At 34.0% G+C, this 24,838-nt stretch overlaps 1 long non-coding RNA gene across 1 annotated transcript; it reads right to left on the bottom strand.

Annotated features, from left to right (window-relative positions):
* Positions 1-2,958: 2,958 nt before the first annotated feature.
* Positions 2,959-7,781, bottom strand: LOC116871534. The gene is made up of 3 exons (XR_004383417.1): positions 7,659-7,781; positions 6,816-7,039; positions 2,959-3,070 (listed from the first exon to the last, which is right to left on the bottom strand). It is a non-coding gene; the product is annotated as an uncharacterized LOC116871534 (long non-coding RNA).
* Positions 7,782-24,838: the final 17,057 nt, after the last annotated feature.

Below are 24,838 nucleotides of genomic sequence, written 5' to 3'. Positions count from 1 at the left end.
GTATACATTTTGCTTATCCATTCATCCATCAAGGGACACTTGAACTGCTTCTACGTTGTAGCTTTTGTGACTAATGCTGTTACATATATGAGCATACGAATATATCTTTGAGACCCTGCTTTCAATTATTTTAGGTAAATACCTAGAAGTGTAATTGCTAGATCAAATGGTAAGTCTATTTTTAATTTTAGAGGAAATTTCATACTGTTTTCCGGAGCAGCTGTACCTTGTTACATTCTCACGGTGTGCATGAATATTCCAATTTCTCCCCACCTTCACCAACACTTGTAATTTTGATGGTGACCATCCAAAGGGATGTGAGGTGTTTCATTCTTTTTCTTAATTCAAACAATCACTATACGAGTCAATGTTTTTATATAAAATAAAAATTTGTTTATATGGAGAATTGTAGGCAACACTGAAAAGCACTTTAATAAGTAACAAAAATCATCTTGTATTCATTCTTTTACCTCTGTTGGCATAAACCACCACAAATTTACCAAGGTATTCTCATAGACATTCAATGTTAGATGTATTACTGAAATAATATTTTCAATTAATTACTTTTCAGTGCATTAACAAAGCTCAAGAGATTGATTATATTGAAATGACTCCAAGAAAAAAAAAGTACTTAGAAAAGTAGCATGTGAAGTATGAATCTAGCAAACTTTAAGAAGAAAATATGTAATTTAAATCTCCATGAACTGTGTGTTCTTTTGGTTGAATAGGTGATGTGAATGTTAAAGAAATGCTTATTAAGAAATGATCAAATCCTTGACATATGCTATACATAAACCTAGAAACATAGTAACAGAGGATGTAGTATAAGATGAAAGCGATGCTATTTTCATTGATGTTCTGTCATAGAAAGTTTAGGCCACTAGTAACAGTATATAATAAAAGAATAAAGTGATGCTAAGTTTTCACTGATATATTTTCTGTCACAGGAAGTTTAGACCATTGTTTTTCCAACACCTCAAGTGGGAAAATAAATACCTCCTAGGCAAATAAAAAGTTTCTGTAGGCCAAGGTAATTTAGTATCTGCTCTGGCAGATGACATATGCAATTTTTCATCCTCTCTGAGACCACCTGAACAGCTGTCCTTGTGTGCTTAAATGGTTATTAAAATACCACTTTGGAAGTGTTTACCTGAAGGCTATAGAAAAAGTGAGATATCTTCTCAATTCTGGAGAAATTCAATTTAATAAAGTTGATTTTAAGCTCTATTACATCTCAACTCTATTTTCTCCATGGTCATTTCAGATGGAAGGAATGAATGTCTGTTGGAAAACAGATCTGTGGTGTCAAAAGATAGTATTTGGATTCCTGTCACCATAACTGTGAAAATAATTCATGGGTAATCTCTAAAGTCATCCTGAGGAAAAAAAACCACAAAAACAGAGCCTCTTTAGGAAGAGGAGAGAATGTAAAAATGCACCTAGATTCTTTTTTTTTTTTTTGTCTGTTTTACATCTAGATTCTTAATAATACTTCAACAAAAGTAATTTCTGTTCCTTGAATATACTCGATATTTTCTTGCTTTTTCTCTGCCTAGAGCAGTTTTCACTTAGAAATTCAAGTGGAAATCTAGCTCACTTCCTTCAGATTTGCTCTAATCACAGTCTCTTTATGAGGTCTACCTTACCCAACTCCCTATGCCAGCATCCTTAATCTTTCTTAACTTGTTCTATTTTTCCTTTTACCTGTAACATTTCTCTTCTTTTAATGAAATGGATGATGTAACAGATTTATTGTCTGATCTCTTACTGTAGTCTGTAAGTCCCGCAATGACAGGTGCTTAATAAAATCCGTGGAGTTAATGAGTGAATGAATAATTAGTAAATCAGGAAGTGTTTAATTAGTTTTTAGTATGTGCACGTCCTCTGAACAGAGCAGTAGAAGAAAATATTTTCTTTGCTTTCATGCATAAATCCTCTGGTGGGAAATATAGTCATTAGGTACATTATTTTGAATGTGATCAATAAATTTGGAGCACTTGCAGAGTTATTAAAGAGTATAATGTCATATCATCTGGGGCTTCAGAGTTCAACTAAGGAATTGCACTAAAATTCTATTCTTACAGATGAATAAAAGTTTCTAAGTTTAAGCAATGCCTTTTTTTTTTTTTTTTTTTTTCAAAATTTGTCTGAGCCAGGGACGCCTAGGTGGCTCAGGGAGTTAAAGCCTCTGCCTTTGGCTCAAGTCATGATCCCAGGGTCCTGGGATCAAGCCCCGCATCGGGCTCTCTGCTCTGCAGGGAGCCTGCTTCCCTTCCTCTCTCTCTGCCTGCCTCTCTGCCTACTTGTGATCTCTATCAAATAAATAAATGAAATCTTAAAAAAAAAATGCTGAGCCACTGTGTTTGTTGATCTAGTATCATTTTCATACTATACTCTACATTTTTTTTAATCAGTAACTTGGATTCATTCTTTCTTTTGTGCCTGTTCTGCAGTTTTCCAAAACAAAAGATAGAATAATTTTATTGATCAATAGAGGTAGTCAAGATACTTAGAAACAAGTGACTGTTAACACATGAAATTGAGATATAGCAAATATTTCCTTAATATGCAAGTGTTAGGGATGGGAAGATGGGATTAGGACTACTACATCTTACTTCTATACAACACATCTATCAACAACAGCTGATAAGGGGCACCTGGGTGGCTCAGTCATTAAGCATCTGCCTTAGGCTCAGGTCATGATCCTGGGTTCCTGGGATCGAACCCCACATCAGGCTCCCTGCTCAGCGGGAATCCTGCTTCTCTCTCTCCCACCCCACCACTGCTTGTGTTCCCTCTCTTGCTGTGTCTCTCTCTGTCAAATAAATAAATAAAATCTAAAAACAAAACAAAACAACAACAACAACAACAAAAAAAAAACAGCTGATTAAACCATGTCCAGTAAAACATAGCATGTCCCTAACTTAGAAGAAAAGACTTGTTCCTTTCCTCATGATGCTGAAGTACGAGTGTTCCACGGGATAGCAATCAGAAGGAAGGGAGACACTCTGAAGAAAGGCTCTTTGAGTATCTGGATTCTCATCAGAGAGATTGTTCTTCTTTACACTCCCTAGCAGAATGAAGCAAAGGCAAGAAAAGTGAAAATTGTCTGCATTGTAGAGACAAGTAGATCAGGCTTCCCGGGTTGCTTTGGGGAAGGGCAAACACAGACAGCCTGTGGATTCCTAGAGGCCGGTTAACAGTCACTTACCACCTCTCTGACAATCTTCACACTCACGGGATAATATGTTTTTGGCAAATATCATAACAGCCTAAGAAACTCTAGAGGATAGGTCTGCAAGTACAAACGTACAGCTAATGTGCTGTTAGGAACTGTTCTGTGTATCTTGTGAAAACAAAAAAGGAGGAGGAGAAGAAGAAGGAGAGGAAGAAGGAAAAGGAGGAGGAGAGGAGGAAGATGAAGGAAGAGGAGGAAGGGGAGAAAGAGATGGAAGAAAACACTAATGTATGTGTTGTTATTTGATAAAATTTAAAAATGAGAGGACAAAATGAGGAATTATGCTATTTCTGATATTTGGGTCAATTTTAAGCCAAAAGAGCATGTATTCTTTTTTATTTGCCTACCACTGATGTAGCAAGACAAAATAAGAGAGAGGGTAGAGGATGTGTGATCCTTCAGAGAACATGCAGAAGGCTGGTGAGCCCAGAAGTTGGGCATGTGGAATGTTCTTCCTGGTCATGCATTCAATGTTCTTTTAACTGTACAGGAGAAAGAATCTTGATTAATCACCAAATGTTTGGTTACTTCTTCGCAAGATTTATATGAGACATAATTTAATGTTAAAGCTACGATTAACCTTATATTGAGCTTATAAGTTTCAAATATCTCGTTCTTTTATATTTAGGTTTTTCACTTCTATCTATCACGAGACTTAGAGAAATTGTTATATACGTGCAATGTATTTTGTACCAGGTAAATATTTTCTTCACCATCAACCCTCTCAGGTGGGTGGGTTTACTGTAATTTATTAAGAACAATATATATTTGCATCTAAGGTCTAGCCAGGTGTTACTGTTACTTAGTTAGCTGGTTTATTTTTCAACTGGTTTATGTCTGACTATGGTCTTTGTGATTCCTGCCAGCTGTGCACTGAAACATCTGTGTCTCCCTCTCTTTTACTCAGAGCAATTTCCAGGGACTCGTATTTAAAGGAGAGTGAAATGTTGTCTCTAATTATAACAGCAATCTGTTCCACAGCAGTTTTCACACTCTACTTACATTCCCTACTGTGTTTTTCCAGTAGTTTTACCCTTTCTTCCATTTCTCTAATTTTGGATTTAAAATCATCAAGCTGCTGGTTAACTGAACTAACTTTAAAGTACATTGCTTCTAGTGCACTTTTTGGAAGCGCATATGATTGTTTACATTGATATTTAAAATTGAGTTTGAGTTATTTTTTCAAGGACAAGGTAAACTGTTGGGTATTCGTGAGGGATGGTTAATCCTTGATATATCTTTATCTTCTGCCATTGGTGCCACCTGCTTTATGATGACTAAGGAGCATGCGTGGAAGAAGAGCACTGATGTGCATCAATACAGAGGACTTTTCAAATATGTTCTTCCAATTCTTCTGCACAATTGCCATTTTATAGAAAAAAACACAATGCAAAGGAGTTAACGAGCATCTGCTTTATTTAAGAAATGTGGCAAATCAATTAAATCTCCACTAACTTTTCAACAGAATATGTGCTCAATTTCCAAAATAGAGCATAATGATATAATTTTAGAATTGGCTTTGTAGTTATTTAAACCTAGTCCTTAATATTGTGATGGCTTATCAGCTAAAGAAAAAGTAGTTAAACAGTACCTAAACATGACCTAAAGCAACTTTATGCCCTTCATGCTCTGATTGTGATATACTGGTAACATAAAGGTTTGAAAATAACAACCTTTTTTTAATAGTCGGAGGTTTAATACCCAAAACATAAAAATGTCCTATAATCTAAACATGCTTTATAGCCAACCAGATTGTTGTTTAAAAAAGAAAGAAAAGTCCATAAATTATCTAAAATGTATTTTATATAATATTGCTTCAACATATATTTTGTTACCCAAGATTCTAGTTAGTTTATCATTCATACTTTGCAGATTTTCATAGCAAACTAATTCGTTTTCCACAAGGAAGTTAGCATATTTTACCTATTTATTAAAAAAAAACCTTCTCTGATTTATTTGTTATTGTTTTCAACAGATAGATTAAGGAAGAACTGCTGTCTTTATTTTTATTTGCTATTGAAATAGGATATTTTCTTCCATTTGACAGCTTATATATTAAAAGTTTTTGATTCTTGTTTATTAATTTGACCTGCCCTCCTACTTAATTTGATTGTTGACTCAAAAACACTTATGTGATTCTTTTAGATTTTCTTAGGTTTAGATTTAGATTTTCTATTCACATAATCAGGTCACATGAGAATAATAAATTTCACTCTGCCTTTTTTTTTTTTTTTTCCAAATGTACATCTCTTGCTTCTTTCTTGGCTCTAATAGCTTCTTCCCTTAGTTCCAGAACAATAATAGTAAGGTGATTTTTGACATTCTTCTCTGTCTCCTGATCTTAAACACAATGCTTTCAGTATTTGAACATGAAATTTTGATTCTGATTTGAGATATTTCTCATAAATATTTTCTTATCCAATTTGTGACATCACGAAGAGAGAACTGAGGAGTTTTGACGCAGAAGGAGAAAACCTAATATTCCTTTCTATGTCATTCTTCTGACAACTTAGAATTTACTCTTTCTCCGAAACCTATTTTCTTCCAAAATCTGAGTGTAGTAATATTGCTAATAAACCATCATTAATACTACCACAAAATGTATTAGTCTCCTCCTACTCAGTTAAACTCTACATAAAGGATATAAACAGATACTTAATGACTTCTATTCCTCATATCAAAATAAAAATGTCAAAAAAATTGTCCTCAATTAAAATTAATTAATGCATTTGTCTGATTACTATAAATATAAAGTTATTTTACTAGCACAACATCATATACAGTGAATTTCAAAGGCAGCAAAGATACTGAGGCAGTCTGGTATATGTGTTTCCCCAATTGGACATGAGCCCTCTTCCTCATCAAGGATGGTGTTTCCCCTTTAATTACTTCACCACATTCTCCACAAATTTATGAAAAATGAATAATGCTAGATCCTTGTGAAATTTCTGGCAATAGACTCTAATGCTAATTATTTCCATTCCACACACAAAAGGAGGTTGAAATAGAGAAAGCAACAAAAGTTGCAGAATCAGAAAGACAAAGTTGTTTGTCCATCTCTTATCTTATAACCTGGAGCAAGAATCAATGGAATGAAATGAAAAGTTAGGATAAATGACCATTAATATTCTGTGTCTGTGTGTCTGTGTGTGTGAGTGAATGAAAACAAGTATTTGTATTATGTACATATATTGCTGAGTATCTGTGGAACAATACTCAAAGTTATGTCTCACGAACACTAAGCCATGGAAATCCATTAATTCATAAATAAAAGCATTCACAGTCTACCCCACCCCCATCAGTTACTATGAATAAACTAAAAATGAGTACTGTTGCTTTTGATGTGTAATAATTTATTCCTCAATAAGAATTCCTTAGTTATGATTCATTTATTCCTCAATAATTCATTTATTCCTTAGTTATGATTCATTTATTCCTCAATAAGAATTGCCTTAGTTATGATTCATATTCAGCCTATATTTGTTAAAACGAACACGAAGTCTTTATGATAAGCACTCATGTTAAATATAGCTTTATTTATTCCTCTTTCGATCAGTAAACAAGAACATTTTCTTACGTGAAGCAGAAAGACTTCATGTCAACCTCTCCCCTCCACAAGGTGTCTTTGGGTAGAAATAAATAAATCATTTTAAGGAGGGACATTTCTTGTCATGGCACTTGTCTTCTGACAGTTACTCGGTGATGCATAGCTGAAAAGGGCTCTGTGCTTATTTATGGTGAAAAATAATTACCAGAACTTGACAAGGAAGAATGCCTTCATTCCAAACCTACAGCAGAAGTCTGCTTGGATAAACAAAAGAAAGATAGTGAGCAAATTCATCGAGACCAATATCATGTATTTCTGCCCCCGGCCTAATGCCTGATGTCACTCTCTTCCTGGAAGTAACAAACTGGAAAACCAGCACTACAAAACAGAAGCACCTGGAAGTCAATGCGAGCACAATTTTGCTCAACAAGACACTCTGACAACTAACGACTAATAACCATCTGCCTGAGACTCAGTTTGAGTTTGTGAGATGCATCAGGTCCCCCTTTTTAGCCTCCAGCTTCATGTCCAATAACGCTTCCAGTGCCTGATATCTTGAGTCATGGAATTATAAATACTTGGAGCTCCTCGGGTGGACAATTATCTGAGGCAATACCCAGACTTCACAAATAAGGATAATGAGCATAGGTTAATTAGGTAACAGTTCAAGGTCATACAGCTACTTCAGCAAAGTGATCAGAATAAAATCTGGCTTTTAAAGTCCTAGTCTAGGGTCCTTTTACTCTAAAGTCTCCCTTAAGTAATTATTTTTTAAAGTAAAACTTACAGTAATCAAGGCAGAGGAAACCTCTGAAGTAATATGCCATTTTGAAGACTATACTGACACTGATTTTTCCAAGCAAGCCTTCTTACCCCCATCTCCAAGCAATCGACAGTAGTTTTAATTTGATGATGAATCTTCCATGCTTTTTTTGCCAGATCTCCCAGGTGAATGAGCGGAGAAATCTTTGAGTTGGCAGCAAAAGTTTAGGAAAACAATCTGTACACGGGAACAGAGAGAAGCTAACTGGCACATATGGGGAGTGAAAACATGACCGTGGTCTCATTAGCACCATGTGCTAAAAAACAGAGCTAAGCAGCCAAGTGTGAAGGTGAACCAGTCATGGAGAAGGTCTGGGCACCCTGAAATGGACGTGTTTTGCTTCACTGTGGGGTTTTTCCTGGATGTAATTAAAGCCTGATCCTTTCCAGCTGTAGTGCCACAGATTGTTTTAAGATAAACTCAATCTATAATTAAAAATCTCATTAATCATTTCCCAAATTATTTGTTGTAATATAAAATGGAAGTTGAAACCATTCCTGCTGTGAAAAATGGTTATAATATTAATAACCATGGCTGTCACAGATGTTAATGGCAAAGGGACCTTTGTGTCGCTGTTTATAGTGCTCCATTTTCTCAACTCCCTCACTGAGCAAGCAACTGAATACCCAAGTATTCTTTAATTCAATGTGCTTTTTTACTTTAAAATACATTCAGCATTTTTTAAAACTTCTGACTGTTGAATGATAAGAACATTAAATAATTGTAATTCCAGATTAAATTTATGTGACTCACTGTGCACAAATGTAACTGGATTAAAAATGAGAATATTAGGTTGTTTATTGTGATTAGCAATCCATCCAGATACGACACTCATTATTTATAGCTTTCTGAGATTTTTCTTTCCTAGAACTTTAAGGTTCATATCAGCTTTCAGTTCATAAATGCAATAATGGAACTTAATCAAAATTACAGGGATAGACAACAGAACTCTATCCAGGTGACAATTTCAAATGTGGTTCTATGGTATAGAAGTGTCAATATCATGGGTGACCAGATGTTGGTTTTCCTGGGATATATCCAGTTGAACCTACTGTCCCTGAGACCCATCTGGTTTATTTAGTATTTGTTCCTGATTTGTCATTGTTATTAAAAATTATTATCAAGGGGTGCCTGGGTGGCTCAGTGGGTTAAAGCCTCTGCCTTCAGCTCAGGTCATGATTCCAGGGTCCTGGGATCAAGCCCCGCATCGGGCTCTCTGCTCGGCAGGGAGCCTGCTTCCCCCTCTCTCTCTGCCTGCCTCTCTGCCTACTTGTGATCTCACTTGTCAAATAAATAACAAATAAAATCTTTAAAAAAAAAAAATTATTATCAATAGTTGCATTGATGATGAGTAGGATGAGTATGGCATATTTTCACTTTCTACTTTCATCTTCTGCCTTTGTCCCTGGGGTGGTAGAGACTCGTGAGCAGTGAACTGAGTTTTACCATTCATTTAAGTCTGAAAGACGACTAAAATCCCAGTCTCATTCCCTAACCTTTCCAAGACCCAAGAGAACTAATCTCTTATTTTTTAAATGTATTTATTTATTTATTTTACAACGATCACAAGTAGTCAGAGAGGCAGACAGAGAGAGAGGGGGGAAGCAGGCTCCCTGCTGAGCAGAGAGCCCAATGCGGGGCTCAATCCCAGGACCCCGAGATCATGACCAGAGCCGAAGGCAGAGGCTTAACCACTGAGCCACCCAGGTGCCCCAGAACTAATCTCTTTAAAGATAACATTTTAACTAATAACATGAAGTACATTCTCTCACTTGGCTGTCTTTATTGACCTTTTGATAAATAGCTAGATGTGCCATGAATGACACCTGACAATGTTTATAAGACACCAAAAGCCACAAGGAGTAAGGAGAAATCATACACTAATTATATTTTAAATATATGTATTTCATAGAAATTCGGTAGCCCTGCAACAGAACATATTGGTATGGATGCTTTTGTCACACTTATTATTTTTGTCATTTATGGTTCAAAGCTCTAACTCTATATTTATTGTTTGGTCACACTTCCGTTTGGCTGCTTTGTGTTATTAAAAAAATATTCAGTGGCGATAAACTAAAAAATATACTTTTTTAAAGATTTTATTTATTCATTAGAGAGAGAGAGAGAAAGAAAGAGCACACAAGCAGGGGGAGAGGCAGAGGGAGAGGGAGAAGCAGACTTCCCACTGAGCTGGAATCCTGATATGGGTCTCAATCCTAGGATCTGGAGATCATGACCTGAGTCTAAAGCAGAAGCTCAACCATGGTGAGCCACTCAGGCACCCCCAAAATATATAAATTTATTGGAAAATTGAGTTATATGATTTTATTGTTCAAGAAAGTTGTTATTGATTATGTAACCACTCAGAATGTTGGCCAATACTTACTGCCCACCTTGGTGACAAGATTCAGTACAGGAAGTCTAAGATATCAAGTCTGCTGAAGAAGAATTAATAAAGCTAGTTGATGTGTGAATAGGTATGTGTTCAAATGTAAGGATTTAACAAGTTTCTGTGCTAAAAAGGAATCATTCTTTACCATAGAACCACATTTGAAATTGTGACCTGGTTAGAGTTCTGTTGTCTATCCCTATTATTTTGGTCAAGTTCTATTATTATCTTTACAAACTTAAAGCTGTTATGAAAGAGTGTTTACATATCATTATATAAAAAATTTTTACCCAAAGGTTGCTCTCTTAATTATTTTTATTCTATTTTCATCTTCAGTTTTTCTTATACAGCATGAAAAATAGTCTATATACTAGCTTTGTTATCAGAAAATCCTTCACAGGTAAAGTAATTATTCCAGTTTTATATCAATACCATCAGATACTTCAAATAAGAAGTTACTTAATACTTGCTATCGGCTGCATACTTTCATCCAATTTATGAAATTGAAGTGAAACTATTAGAAGTTCATTTTATCAAAGATTAAACATCAAACGTTAGTTAATGCTACCGTAAAGTCAACATTAATGATAAATTTTGGTGGGGCAGAGAGTATCATATTTTTAAAAATGATCCTTAATAAATTTAAAAACAAATGGAGTAAAAAGTGTACTTGAAATAGGTTTCAAGACACGGACATAATTTACTCTTACATTCAAATAAATTATCATATTCCAGCAATTGAAATAGAGGCTATAGCTATCAAAATTTAATATGTACTACATATACACACATATATATACACATATGCAAACACATACTCACAAAAACTGAACGTAACTGAATTAAAAATATTTTGTTATGTGGCTCTTAAATTTTTGCATGATATTACATCTGTTTCTTCTAGTGCCCATTATCAGTTGTATTTAAAAAATATCTAACTTTTGGAAAAACCTTTAGAAATCACCTTCAAGAACCCAGTGTGCTTTTAGACATTTTTTAAAGCAGCACTTTGTATTTTAGTTAAAATTTATTTGAAATCAGGTAGAAATTTTAATAGAATATTCAGTGAATGAAGAACTAAAATCTAATCCTCTTAACCTTTTAGGATATTGAAGTTATTTAAAACAAAGCTCAAAATAAGCAAGAGCGAATAGAATGGCTTTTTTTCCCTCATATAAATATTTATCCGAAAAAAGACACTCTGGAATTCACAGGCGAAAGAGAGTAGCTGTTAAACATTTGGGCTATAATATATTCACATTTGAATAGTTAAAAAAAAATTGATACTATTGTTTTCTTACCAGGATTTTTTCTGAGCTTTCTCTCAATTAAAAATATTCTGGTCTGAGCTTAAGAGTCAATTGAATGTGTCAAATATTTTTAATTACTTAAGCATACAAATTAATTATGATGAAGGTCATGATCAAATTTATTTTAAAAATTTAAAATGCTAATCCTTCAACTGTTGAAAAGATACATTCTTAGAAATGTACAAATCACTTGGTATTAGAAACTCATATGGTTGGGAAAGTGATTAAAATATGTAAATATATGACAAGAATAAGTTTTCTGATTTGCTTATTTTTGTTTAGATAATCAATATAAAATAGTTGGGTTTTTTTTTATTTTGCTGAGATATATGTATAAATATTACTTTATACATTTTGGGGAGCAGAATTTTTTTTCATTTTATTTTATTTTATTTCTTTTCAGTGTTCCAGCATTCATTGTTTATGCACCACACTACTTTATACTTTTTATAAATAATTTTATTTTTATTTACTTTTTAAATTATATTCTTTAAGATTTTATTTATTCATTTGAGAGAGAGAGAGTGATGTTGAGCAAGAGCATGAGTTGGGGGAAGGGAAGAGAGGGAGAAGCAGGTTCCCTGGGCTGAGCAGGGAGCCCAACGTGGGGCTCCATTCCAGGACCTTGAGATCATGACCTGAGCCCAAGGCAGACGCTTAACCAACTGAGCCACCCAGGTGCCCCAGGAATTTTGTTTTTAAAAACTAGAAGAAATTGGGGCACCTGGGTGGCTCAGTGGTTTAAGCCCCTGCCTTCGCTCAGGTCATGATCCTGGAGTCCTGGGATCGAGCCCCGCATCGGGCTCTCTGCTCAGCGGGGAGCCTGTTTCCCTTCCTCTCTCTCTGCCTGCTTGTGATCTCTCTCTGTCAAATAAATAAATAAAAATCTTAAAAAAAAAAAAACTAGAAGAAATTGAAAAAATATGAAAGTTTTTTTAAAAATATCTAATAAACCAATTTGTTATTGTAAAATTATTGTTTTACAACAATTTTTGTTTTATAATTTGTTATAAATTTGTATTTCAATTATTTTTAGCAAAATTTTTTACTTTCAAGTGTCCTAGCTTGGAGAGTAAATTACATGTCCAATTTATTGGTAAGACTTACAGATCTCTTTCAATTTAACAAATGTCATATCAACATATCAAAATATCACTCCTTGATTTGAAGATAAACAGAAATTGAGAAGAATGTTTCCCAGAGAAAGGAAACCTCTTAAAAATAATCATGCCATTAATTTGTGGTTAAAAAACTATAAGAAAAAAAATTAGTTATCTAGCACTATAGCAATTGCTATAAATTAGAATTTCCATGTAGTGCAGTTTTACTAATCAGGATAATCTATCTTATCTTACAAATATCCCACAATTCCCCATGGCTTATCTCAGTTAAGTTTTGTGCTTGTCTCATGCCATATTATAAGGCAGGTGAGCAGTAGTCACTCTTCCACGTTGTCAATCAAGTACACCGGCTCCTTTCATCTCAAAACTGTGCCACATTTAAGATCTCAGAAACCTCCACTTAATTGTTTATAGTCACATAAAGAAAGAGAGAGCTTGAAAGAGGTCAGGAAGCCAGTAGAGGCCAAGCCCAGGAGGGACTTCCTCATTTCCTTTTATATACCACTGGTGAGGACTCAATGACATGACGCTACATTACTGCAAAGGGTGTTGGAAATGTAAACTAGAAGTCTGTCAAAGAAATGAAGATATAGATATTGGTGAACACAAATATATAGATATTTCTGCCAGTCTTCCAAGAAAGGGTACCTATTTATTGAATATTAACTCATTAGTCCATTTCCAGCTCTGTAACACAGTGCTTCAGGGCTCATTACAAGAATATAGTATCAAATGCTTCCAGGGAGCAGATAACAAAGGAAATGAGTAGAGCAGCCAAGAAGGTAAGTAATAGGCGATGGTGGAGACCGAGGCAACAGGTGAGCAACACTCCTAGCACAGAAGAAACAGATGCTGCCAACCCGCATGCAAGGTCACCTCGAGTTATTAGCCCACGGAAATTTAAAGAGAAACTGGTCGTACAGACTTTTTATGAGCATATGTCTGATGTCCAATTCTTTTTCAAATCAAAAATTTCTTTCAAAAGAAAAAAAAAATAAATAAAAAGACCTTACAGTCGAACCCAACATTTATGAGCCCACTCCCCTTTTTTAAATGGGGGAAAGAAGAAGGGATTAAAAGAATTGCCCAACTATAAAATACAAAAAAAAAAAAAAAAAACAAAAAAAAGAAGAAGAAGAAGAAGAAAAGGGATTATAAAGAGGCAATATATAATATAGTCACAAACATAAAAGCTACAGTTATCTAGAAATGTTGTTTGAGGCTGAAAGGAGGTACTATGACTCTAAGGAATGGCTATGGAGGAGAGACAGATTAAGGGACAGATCGACAACAAGGAGGAGAAACTGACATGGTCAAGACGCCTCCAAATGACAATGGCAAGAGCCATTGTCTTGATATAAGCCTGATAAACCTGCTGAAATTGGTCATTGGCCTAAAGGAAGATGGATGGCTTCTGTTCATTCCATTTTCCTTTTTCTCCTGCTATTTTATCTCATTTTCATCATAAGCATTTCCACTTATCCATATAGTTAAAGGTTAACTTGTCAGAAAATGTTTCTCATGCTGAAAAGTTACCGATACCTTCTTTGGAAGAGCTGGTTCTAACAAATGCCTCTGTATCTATTCTGTACCACGTTCAGTCCTCCTCTCAATCATTCTATTTCTGAGACCTGCCCAAATGAGTTGAGTTAGACTTCCAGTACTTTGGTGTGGCACCCTACCTAATTAAGCACCAAGGGATATTTAGCTATCATTACTATAAGTAGCAATACAGATTGAGACCTCTCTGTTACATATTTGGGTGTTAGCCATACATTGAGAACTATATAATAAAGTGTTCATGAACTAAATCTTTAGGTTGTATTTTTTAAATAATCCAAGTTTTGTTTCTGGTAAAATAATTGTATTAAAAGTTCTGAAAGATATGAAGAGTTCACCGAATTCATTTCTTATATTACAGTCTATCCATTATTACATTACAGTATATCTAATTAAGATATATGATATATCTATAACGATGCTCAATTTTATGATGATTTTCAAATCACTATTTTTCTTTTTTTTTTCAAATAACTGTTTTTCAGAAGCATTTTTTTTCTTTTTTTTTTTTTTTCTAAGATTTTATTTATTTGTCAGAGAGAGAACATGAGTCAGGGGGAAAGGCAGAGGGAGAAGCAAGCTCTCCACGAGCAAATAGCCCAATGAGGGACTTGATTCCAGAATCCTGGGATCATGACCTGAGTTGATGGCAGACACTTAACTGACTGAGCCACCCAGGCAGCCCTCGAAAACATTTCTCAAGTGTTTTTCAAAATACTTACCTGAGTTGAATTTCGAAGTGTTTTTGTAGCAAAACTACCCTGTCCAATCATTTACATTTTGTAGATCAAAATAATTATCCTCTATATGAGTAAGAAACTGATACTGTTTTTAAAAGTGGAACTGATCAAATAACAATAACTGAGACTATGTTGGTAGCTTTGTCTGGCTTGTATTTTCTATTTGGAGACTACACTAAATGTGATTTAATTGAATGTATTGTATTTATTTTGCATTGTGAAAAGAATGGCATATAAGGCCTATATAAAGGTAGAAAGCTTTTCAAAAAATGATTTGAAGAAGTAATATGTCCGTTGTTGCTTTCAGTGTACTAAAAATGTCAGCATTGGCACTGCCTACCAGGTGAATGGGATTCCTAGTAAACATTTCAAAGAATAGAAGGGAAGGAAATGGGGACAGAGAGTGATATGTACAAGGGAAATAATGGTCCCTGGTTGGAGGCTGGAAAGTATGGATCGTTATAAGGTAGAAGCCATATGGAAGGGAAAGAAGGGAATTGCTTCAAATGACTTAATTGAATTTCTGGTCCGCAGAATTGTCCTGTCAATTCAGTCACAGTCAGACGTTGCTTTGCATACCCGCAACCTCCCCCGTTTGTCTGTTCCCATTCCTCTAGTGTTATTGAGATGGTATAGGGAGAAATACAAAGGTGTCAATGTCAATCTTTCCTCATTTGATCATTTTGGCTAGCATTAACATTTTTAAAAAGTCATTTAATAATACAATAATGACATTTTGAAAATATTTCTGATAAAGTGGCTTATCTACTACCTGAGCAAATGGAATATAGAAGAACCTTTATATATCTTAATATAAATTTGTCTCTAGGTAATGCCCTTAAGATGACTACAGTAATACCCTTTAGCATGTCGTATTATTAATTTTCAGTTTGTTCTAAATCTCCCTGAATGTTCCTTCTTCAAGTTTGACGTTTTTTATCTGGAATCAATTTATCAATACATTTATCTTATATAAATATCTCTAATGAACAATTCTGAATGATAAATTCAATTTTCTTCATTAATTTCTTTAATGTTTAGTTGATTAATAATAGACATTAAGTATATAAGCTGATGATATTTGAGTTAGAGATCATTCAGTAAATTATAGAAACTCAGGATTTATTCTACTAAATTATATAAAAATAATTTTAATAAATGCAAGAGAGCTAAGCAATATTACAAATAAATAATCATCTCCAGTTATGTTTTTTAAAACATTGGATTTCAACCTCCAAATATATAATTACTTTTTGAGTATGTATTATTTTTAGAATCTTTGCATTCCAAGTCCAAATTTGAAATATTAAATTCAATAGTCATTTTATATAAAAAGGAATTTGTGTTTTAGAATGATTTAAAATATCAATCACCACTGAAAATATTCTCATAACAAAACAAAGCTAAAGTTAGTAATTTAATATATTCTAAAATTTTCAGAAACCATGTCCATTCTGAACATATACATCATTTCTTTAGTCTGGAATAACGTGAGAAATTTGTATTGTACAAAATAAAATATATACATATTAAAATAAAAAAATTAAATTTCTCTCTATGTGTGCATAGATATACATGCATATTACTTTTAAATCACCAAATGTTTGCAGAAGATCTAACAGTTGATCTAATTTGGGTCCCTTTTGAACATGTTAGAACAATAAGTCCCTGGCCTGCTTTTTTCCTGGTTCTCTGATGAGATTATGGGCAATAAATAACCATAAGATATATATTGCCCAAATTATTTACCTAAGATCAGAAAACTCTTCTTAGGCAAGTATAGGACTAGAATAAAGCTCTCCTAACCTCTAGTGTAGTGACTTTTTTTTTTTTAAGCAGACATACCTAAAGCCATAATATATCAAAAATGTTTTATTTACAGAGCTTTTCATGAATTTATATATGTATATATATATATAGTACACATTTAATTGAATTGTTTTCTTAATATAGCATTTGCATCAACTTTTTATATAATTCTGGCTCTTATTATCACAGACAACAGAGACTATGTAAGAAAAAGACAATAATGAAGGTAAACCAATATGGCTCTTCACACAACAAAATCTTTTGGCCACCAAGTCATTAATGTCTCTGTTTTTTGTTTTCCATCCTTTGTCTTTCATATACAAAAAACAGCTCAGTCTCTTACAGATTATAGCATTTTATAGCAAATGCAAAAGAAATGTGTATTTTCAAATGCCCCTTCACTACAGCTAATTTCTTTCTTACTTTTGCCTGATTGGCTTAGCAATTCTGAGGAGCTGTTTGTGCTTTGTATTTGGATGATTTTTTTAGGAACAATTTTAGACCAAAGACTTCATTCAATCAGCTCTTTTGAAACTTATTAATCTTGTGGTGATGGTGGTGAAGGAAGGATAAATTAGGATGCCTTTATTATTGATGTGTCCACAGCCTTCGTGTTACTTGATCATACTCTATTGTTAATACAGCCGAAGGCGATTAATTTTAGAAGCAAGAAGAGTTGTTAACACAGAACTGTTTGTAAGTCTTCCCATTGAAGGCACTGAACTTTATTGTAAAGTGTTGGATCATTTCAATTAATTTTCTTTCACTTTTCAATTAGCTGAGCATTCAGATGTGTACTTGCTCTATTCTGTGAATCTATCTATTCTTCGATCTTTCAAAATCAAGTGTCATCTTGGAGTGTGAAGTGGAGAGTCAAATGTAAAAGTAACAAGGATCTTAAGTTGTTTTGGCAGGCTCCATAGCATTGCATTGCTCACTTTCTTTTCATACTTGATAGTTGGAATATTGAGTAGGTTAAGTACTGTAGCTAAAAACAATTGGTTTCTCTTAACTCTTAGGTATACTTTCCTGCTTAAAGATTGATAATTTCCTTGTATACTCAGAATTCAGATTTCTACCAATATAGTAGATTCACTGTTAATATTATAGAAAATGACTTATTCAAATAACAAAATAAACTAGATAGTATTGATTATACCAGTCCATTCTATATAGTTTCAACTGGAAAAAAGATTTGTTTCACTTAAATTGGTTAATGTTTCTTTGACATTTAAAAGTGTGAAATTCTATGAAACTGAATGTGCCTTTTAAGATATACATACTGGGGTGCCTGGGTGGCTTAGTTGGGTAAGTTTCCAACTCTTAGTTTTGGCTCAGGTCTTGATCTTAGGGTTGTGAAATCAAGTTCCACATGGGGCTCTGTACTCACCATGGAGTCAGCTTGAGTTCTCTCTCCCTCTCCCCCTCCTCCTAACTTGTTCTCTCTCTTTCTTTCTCAATCTCTCTCTCAAATAAATAAACAAATCTTTTAAAAATAAATAAAATACACATACATACTAAAGAAAACATGACCTAAAATAAGTAAAACATACTATCCAACCTTCTCTGACTTTAATTAAATCCCGTTTTCTTTCCATTTTAATTTACAAGCCTAACATCTTAAAAGAAAATTACATGGGCTAACATTTATGACCTGGTATTTCTGTGAGTGCTATTGTGAAGAATTTCATGACAAAGGATAAACACAATAGATGCGTTGTATCAATCAGAATCATAGCTACACTAAAATGGTAGAAACTTTAGGATCATACACATTTTCATTACATTCCTGACACTTCTCTACTGAGATCATAACTATTAGCATCAAAACATTAGTTCAAACTTGAGAAAGATTTTGACTGCTGTCCCCAGCATTTACAGTTCAGAATTGTTATATCAAGTACCAACACAACCAATGAGTTGAAATGGTTAAATATAAAACAATTAGATATAGTACCATATTTCCAAAATATAAAAATTAGTGTATTTTTGTGGTTGACTATATTGACCAAATTATAGTATGTATAAATTTTATGGAGAGGAGGATATGCCTGTATTTGAATTTTTTTTATTCTGAGTTTATCTAAATCATATCTTCCCAATTCTACATTAGGGAGATATTTGTATTGTAACAATAGACACCAGAAGTAGCTTCACTGAGTTAACTTATGTGATGTGTTGGAGATAAATATGGAAGAAATTGTGCACATACAGGTCATGTATTAAGGGATCTTAGGGGAATATCTTTAGAGGAATTACACAGACAAGCTTTCTTTCCTTTGTTTTCATCATTACAAGATTAAAGAAATAAATATTACAGTATGTAAATATAAAAAATCAATTTCGATAGACATAAAGACAAAATAGATGGAAAATTCTGAAGAAAGCTAAGGATAAATCATTGTTGAAGAACTGAAAGAAACATTATTTTATATCTCTGCATTTTAAAATGGCATTCTGGCTCTCCCAGGTAACAGGGAGAAGTTTATGGAAAATTGTGAATGCTTTCTACAGGTAAACAAAATACAATGCATTCCTAACAATTTTCCTTAAACCAGTCATGCATATTTTGAAAAATATATAATGTTTGTGTAATGAATTCTGCACGTGATAATGTCCTTTTATTTTTCCTAAAATATATTCTTCTATCTCTAGGGAATCCTGTTTAATTTTTGAATAATGAAATTTTATCATCTTGCATGAACCCTAAAAATAGAGATGCGATTTTAATACAAATGCATATTGGTTAAATTATATCTAGATGATAAAACTTATAAGAATGTGTATAATGTGTCAGGAGCAGTGACAAATACATCAAACCCTTACATAGCAACAGAAAATATGCCCAGATTTTAAGAATAAATAGTTCAAATGTCCAAATTACTTTAAATAGACATGTGTGCTGAAATGTGCACATTTTTGACCCAATGACTTTAAAGGCATGGGGCTAATCACAATGTTTGAATAACATCTGGACTGACAATCTGTTATGGACTCTAATATAATTTATGTATCACCACCTGTGAAATATAATAGATAGTCTGATAGATTCTCTTCTGAGACATGGTTATATGTAGAATTCACCTCCTTATTAAATTTTAAGGGATTGAATACAAGTAACAATTTCAGTATTTTCTCAGTAAATTGCCTTATATTAATATATTGTATTATATTTTAGAATTAGGATATTTAGCTTTGCAAAAAACAAAAATTATTCATCATCCCGCCACCAAAAAATAGGCAAGATCAACAATTGCAAATCATTTCAGACTTTTCTCTGAGTGTATGGATCAGATATTATGTTTAATTTATAAAATTGGAATCCTATGATACATACTGTTTTGTAAACTATATGTCACTTAAGCTCCTGTAGGTGACATATTTTCTAAGCAGTATATATTTTGGTACTATAGAATTTTTATTAACTTCTAATTATGCCATTATACATATATGCACTTATTTAGCATACCACCTACTCATGGGTCTTCAAATGTTTTCAATTTTCACTATTATATAGCATTAAATACCTCCCAAAACAATATTTTTCTATTAAAACCAAAGTTAAATAATAAGATGTTTGACATTTACTAACAAATGACTTTCAAAGGGCACCTGGGTTGCTCATTTGGTTAAGCATCTGCCTTTGGTTCAGGTCATGATCCTGGGGTGCTGGTATCGAGCTCCATGTTGGACTCCCTGCTCATCAGGGAGTCCACTTCTCCCTCCTCCTCAGCCCCTTCTTCTGGCTTGTGCTCTCTCTCTCCCTCAAATAAATAAACAAAATCTTTAAAAGAAAAAGCGAAACAAAACAAAAATAAATGTCCTTCAAGAAATTCAGTAGCAATTTATTCTACTTTTAGAAATGTATGAATGTCTTATTCCTAAATACTCATATATTTAGCCTTAAATATTTTCCAAATTTACATAAAAAGAGTTACTTACATACATAGATACATACATCTATATCCTATCATCAAAATTAGACCTGCTTCAATTAAGTGCTCTCTGGAGTGGTATCAGCATGGCTTTCCACAAATCACCATATCTCTTTAAGTTGCAAGATCATTTATCATAATTTTCTGAAAACTTTAGATCAATGAAATATGGTCACTGTATAACTTTGATAATTATTTTAACTAATACTATATTTTAATTATGTCTCTGCCTGTCTTTCACTGAAGTAGGATAAACAAGTTTTCAACCATGTAGCCAGATGTACAAAAACAAAAACAGAAAATGGTATGGAGTAGCTATTGAGCACATGAGACTGACTGATACTGGAGTCTGAATTTTGCCAGAGCCTTGTCTGTAAAATAGAAAGTGATCTTATATACTGTTTCTGATTCTGAAAATTGTAAAAAAAAAAAAAAATTCTCAGATTTTTCTCAGCATTACCTGCTCATAGTATACGTTTTCAGCACCATCTGGCCTGTTGGCCTATGTAAGAGCAGTTTCCGAGTCGAATAAATGTTGGAGCTGGATGGATGAATATACAAAAATTGAGAAAGTAAAGTTGGTGAGCATAAAGCATTATTTCTAGAAACTTTACTTGTAAAGTTAGAAGGAGAGATATATCATGGTCTAGAATTTAACTCTCAGTGTGTTTGGTGGTTTGATGATTTTGTTAGTCTATTTAGTTTTTGTGATAGAAGAGATTCAAGCAGTATTACATATTTGCAACAAAGATTCAGGAGAAAAGAAGTTGGTGTCATAGAGAGAGATGATAGAGAAAGGCCCACTTAGAAACTATAGGGAGGATGAAGACATGAGCAGAGGTAGAAGAGTTATGTGCAGATTAGAAGAGATACATCACTTCCACTTAAACTGAAGGGAGAGAGAAGAGAAAATATATTGGTGGAGAAAGTAGGTAGTTAAGGGAATTCATGATATATAGCCTCGATTATTTCTCCATATTAAGAGTCCAGGTTATCCAATCAAAGAATGTTTGAAAAGGAGAGCAGGGTAGTGCAAAGCTTAATTGATTCTTGTAATGATTAAAACTAACTGTGTTTTGAACTCAGCCTGAGGAATGTCTGGTGGCACAGGTGGTTAACCGTCCCACCCTTGGTTTTGGCTCAGGTTGTCTCAGGGTTGTGAGATCAAGCCCTTTGTGGGGCCTGCACTGGGTGTGGAATTAGCTTCAGATTCTCTCTCTCTTTCTTCCTCTGCCCCTTCCCATTGGCGTGCAGCCTGGAGTTTGCTTGAGACTCTCTCTCCCTCCCCCATCCCATATGATCTCAAATAAATAAATATTAAAAAATAAATAAATAAACTTAAAAAAAACAATCTGAATATAGGATAGGTATTGTTTAAAAGCAAGCAAACAAGCCAAGTGTGACCAAAATCCTTTGTAAAATTGGTTGAGAAATATTTGAAAATTGTTAAAATATTTGAGAAACATTTAAGAAATGCAGGTTTAAAGATATACAAACAAGAGATTTTTCAATGGAAAGGCCTTAATATAATAAGGTTCATGGGTTTTGAAGAAGATAGAGGAAATGAAAAAAGAGTTAAACACATTGAGTGTCCTGCAAGAAAAAATTATTACAGTCATGAAGTAGGGGCATTAACCCATGCAGAGAATTAATTGGATATATACAAAGGAGGAAAAAGAGAGATCAAGACGTAGTCAGAATTCCTTAAGAGAAAGACAAAAACGGTGCACCTCGGTGCTCAGTGGGTTAAAGCCTCTGCCTTCGGCTTGGTCATGATCCCAGGGTCCTGGGATCGAGTCCTGCAGCATCAGGCTCAGCGGGGAGCCTGCTTCCTCCTCTCTCTCTCTCTGCCTGCCTCTCTGCCTACTTGTGATCTCTGTCAAATACATAAATAAAATCTTAAAAAAGAGAGAGAGAGAGAATGACAAAAACAAAAACAAAACAAAACAAAAACTGTTGGGAGAATTAGCTAATGAGGAATACCATTACAGTATGGGACACTATTTCAATATATAGCATTACTGATGAGTTATTGAGGTTGACTGGGGTTAATCACTTGTCATGTTGTTTTATTTATTAATTTATGGGATTTAATGCATTTTTTAAATTTTATTTATTTACTTGTGAGAGAGTGAGAGTGAGAGAGAGAAATCACAGAGAGAAAGGGAGAAGCAGACTCCAGGCTGAGCAGAGAGTCTGACACTGTGCTCAATCCCAGGACCCTGAGATAATGACCTAAGGGAAAGTCAAACACTTAAACCATTGAGCCACCCAGGTGCCCCTACATTTTTAAAAGATTTTATTTATTTATTTTAAAGAGACAGAGAGCAGGAGGATCAAAGGGAGAGAGAAATTCCCTGGCTGAGCTCAGAGTCTGACTCTAAGCTGGATCCCACAACCCTGAGATCATGACCCAGGGTGAAACCAAGAGTCAGATGCTCAACCGACTGTGCCACCTAGGGGCCCCTAATGCATTTTTTATTTAGATATAGTCCACACAATGTTACGTTAGTTTCAGGTGTACAACATAGTGATTTGACAAGTTTAAACATTATGCTATGCTCACCAAGAGAGTAGCTACCATCTGTCACCATAGTTACTACAGTATCATTGACTGTATTCCCTGTGCTGAACCATTCAATCCCATGATTTATTCATTCCATAACTGGAAATCTGTACCTCCCACTCCTTTTCACCCATTTTGCCCATCCCCAACCCCTTCCCTTTGCCACATTGTTTTAAAGAGGAATCCCGGGTTGAGGATGTAATTAGCCTTTGTGCATTCTGCAGATGTTAGGAATTCTGGAAAGAATTTGGAGAAGAAAGTGAATTAAGACCTTATAAAAAGGCCTTAATAAATGAAATAATCTAACCATTAATAGGCTACACTAACAAATCCAGGAGGTATAATCAAATAAGATGAACTTCAAAGATATTTTTCCCAAGGGTAGCGTCTAGCAAAGCCATGGAGAATTAGGAGAGATGGGGGCAAAGAAACTTACATGTTTAAAATCACTTTGAATTTTATCTAATGGAATGTTACTTAAAAGTATGTATAATAACATTAATATTTATCATCATTAAAGTAATAATTGGACTGAACACTTAACCCTTGTCAAACTTGTATTCTGTAACCAAATTCATATATACATTAGCTCAATAAACTCTATTTTAAGAAAGTGGTATTATAACTTATAGGTGAAAAAAAATCAAGACTTAGACATTTAAATAACTTTTTGAAGTCCAAACAGCCAGAAAAATAAAAGGGGGCCTATATAAAAAACCAGGTCTGTATGGGAGAGAGGAGACAGGAGGTTGAAATCAGACAACTGAAGATTGGAGGTGCCCAGTGGCTCAATTGGTTACCTCTGACTCTTGATTTCTGCTCAGATCATGATCTCAAGGTCCTGGGATCAAGTCCCAAGTCAGGCTCCTTGTTCTCTACCTCTCCCTGCTCCCCCTCCACTCCTGTGCGCATGAGTGAGTGTGTGTGTGTACCCCCTCTCTCCCTCTCTCTGAAATAAAAAATGAAAAAAAAAAAAGAACTGAGGAGTAAAAGGGTGATTTAAAACAATTAAAATGTCTTTGAAAATATCAGTGAGAAATTAGTGATAAGGAGTAAGATAATATCTATATTTTAGCAGTGAGATAATATTATAAGAAGAATCAGGATAGAATTTGTTTTGTATGTTTTTTATTTTCACATAAAGAACAAACAACTTTTACATATTTGGGAGAGATGATGCCTCTTGTTGAGGTAGAATGGAAGATAAGCCAAGATAAATTGGATGAGATAACTTCATAAAATGAGACGGAATGAAAGACAAAGGGTATGTACAGCAAAGTGTCAAGGAAGAAGGAAAGATCAGCAACATATGTTAATCTCTTATTGGTTTTTAGATAAAGACAGACTTGGCTTTGAAAAGGTAATTCTTTTTATTTGAATAAGTAGCATTATTAAAACTTCATTCCCTGCATAGTTCTTTCTATTGGAAGGATTTCAATTAATTTAAGATGTATTATTAAATCATTCTTCTGTCAAGAATGATCAAAGCAAGAATGAAAATTACACAGTGAGAAAGGAAGGAGGATTGAAAGCAAAAAACAAAATGAGAGAAAAAGGAAGGGAGAAAGTGTTGTTTATTAATTTATTAATATTATTGATTGTTCAGGATCTTTTCATATGTATTTATTCTTCGGTGAAATGCATTTTCAAATAACTTGCTCACTTCTAAATGCATTTTTCTTTTTCTTGTTCGTGGGTTTAGTGTTTTATACGAAAAAGACTTTTTTGAATGTTTTTTTTTCCTTTTTTTTTTTAAATTTATTTTCAGCATAACAGTATTCATTGTTTTTGTACCACACC

The sequence above is a fragment of the Lontra canadensis genome, unplaced genomic scaffold (assembly GCF_010015895.1).
Source record: "Lontra canadensis isolate GAN:19392208 unplaced genomic scaffold, GSC_riverotter_1.0 scaffold26, whole genome shotgun sequence".
In the NCBI taxonomy this organism is placed as follows: domain Eukaryota; kingdom Metazoa; phylum Chordata; class Mammalia; order Carnivora; family Mustelidae; genus Lontra; species Lontra canadensis.
Note: the sequence above shows the minus strand (reverse complement) of the source record. Positions and strands in the feature narration are given on the sequence as shown.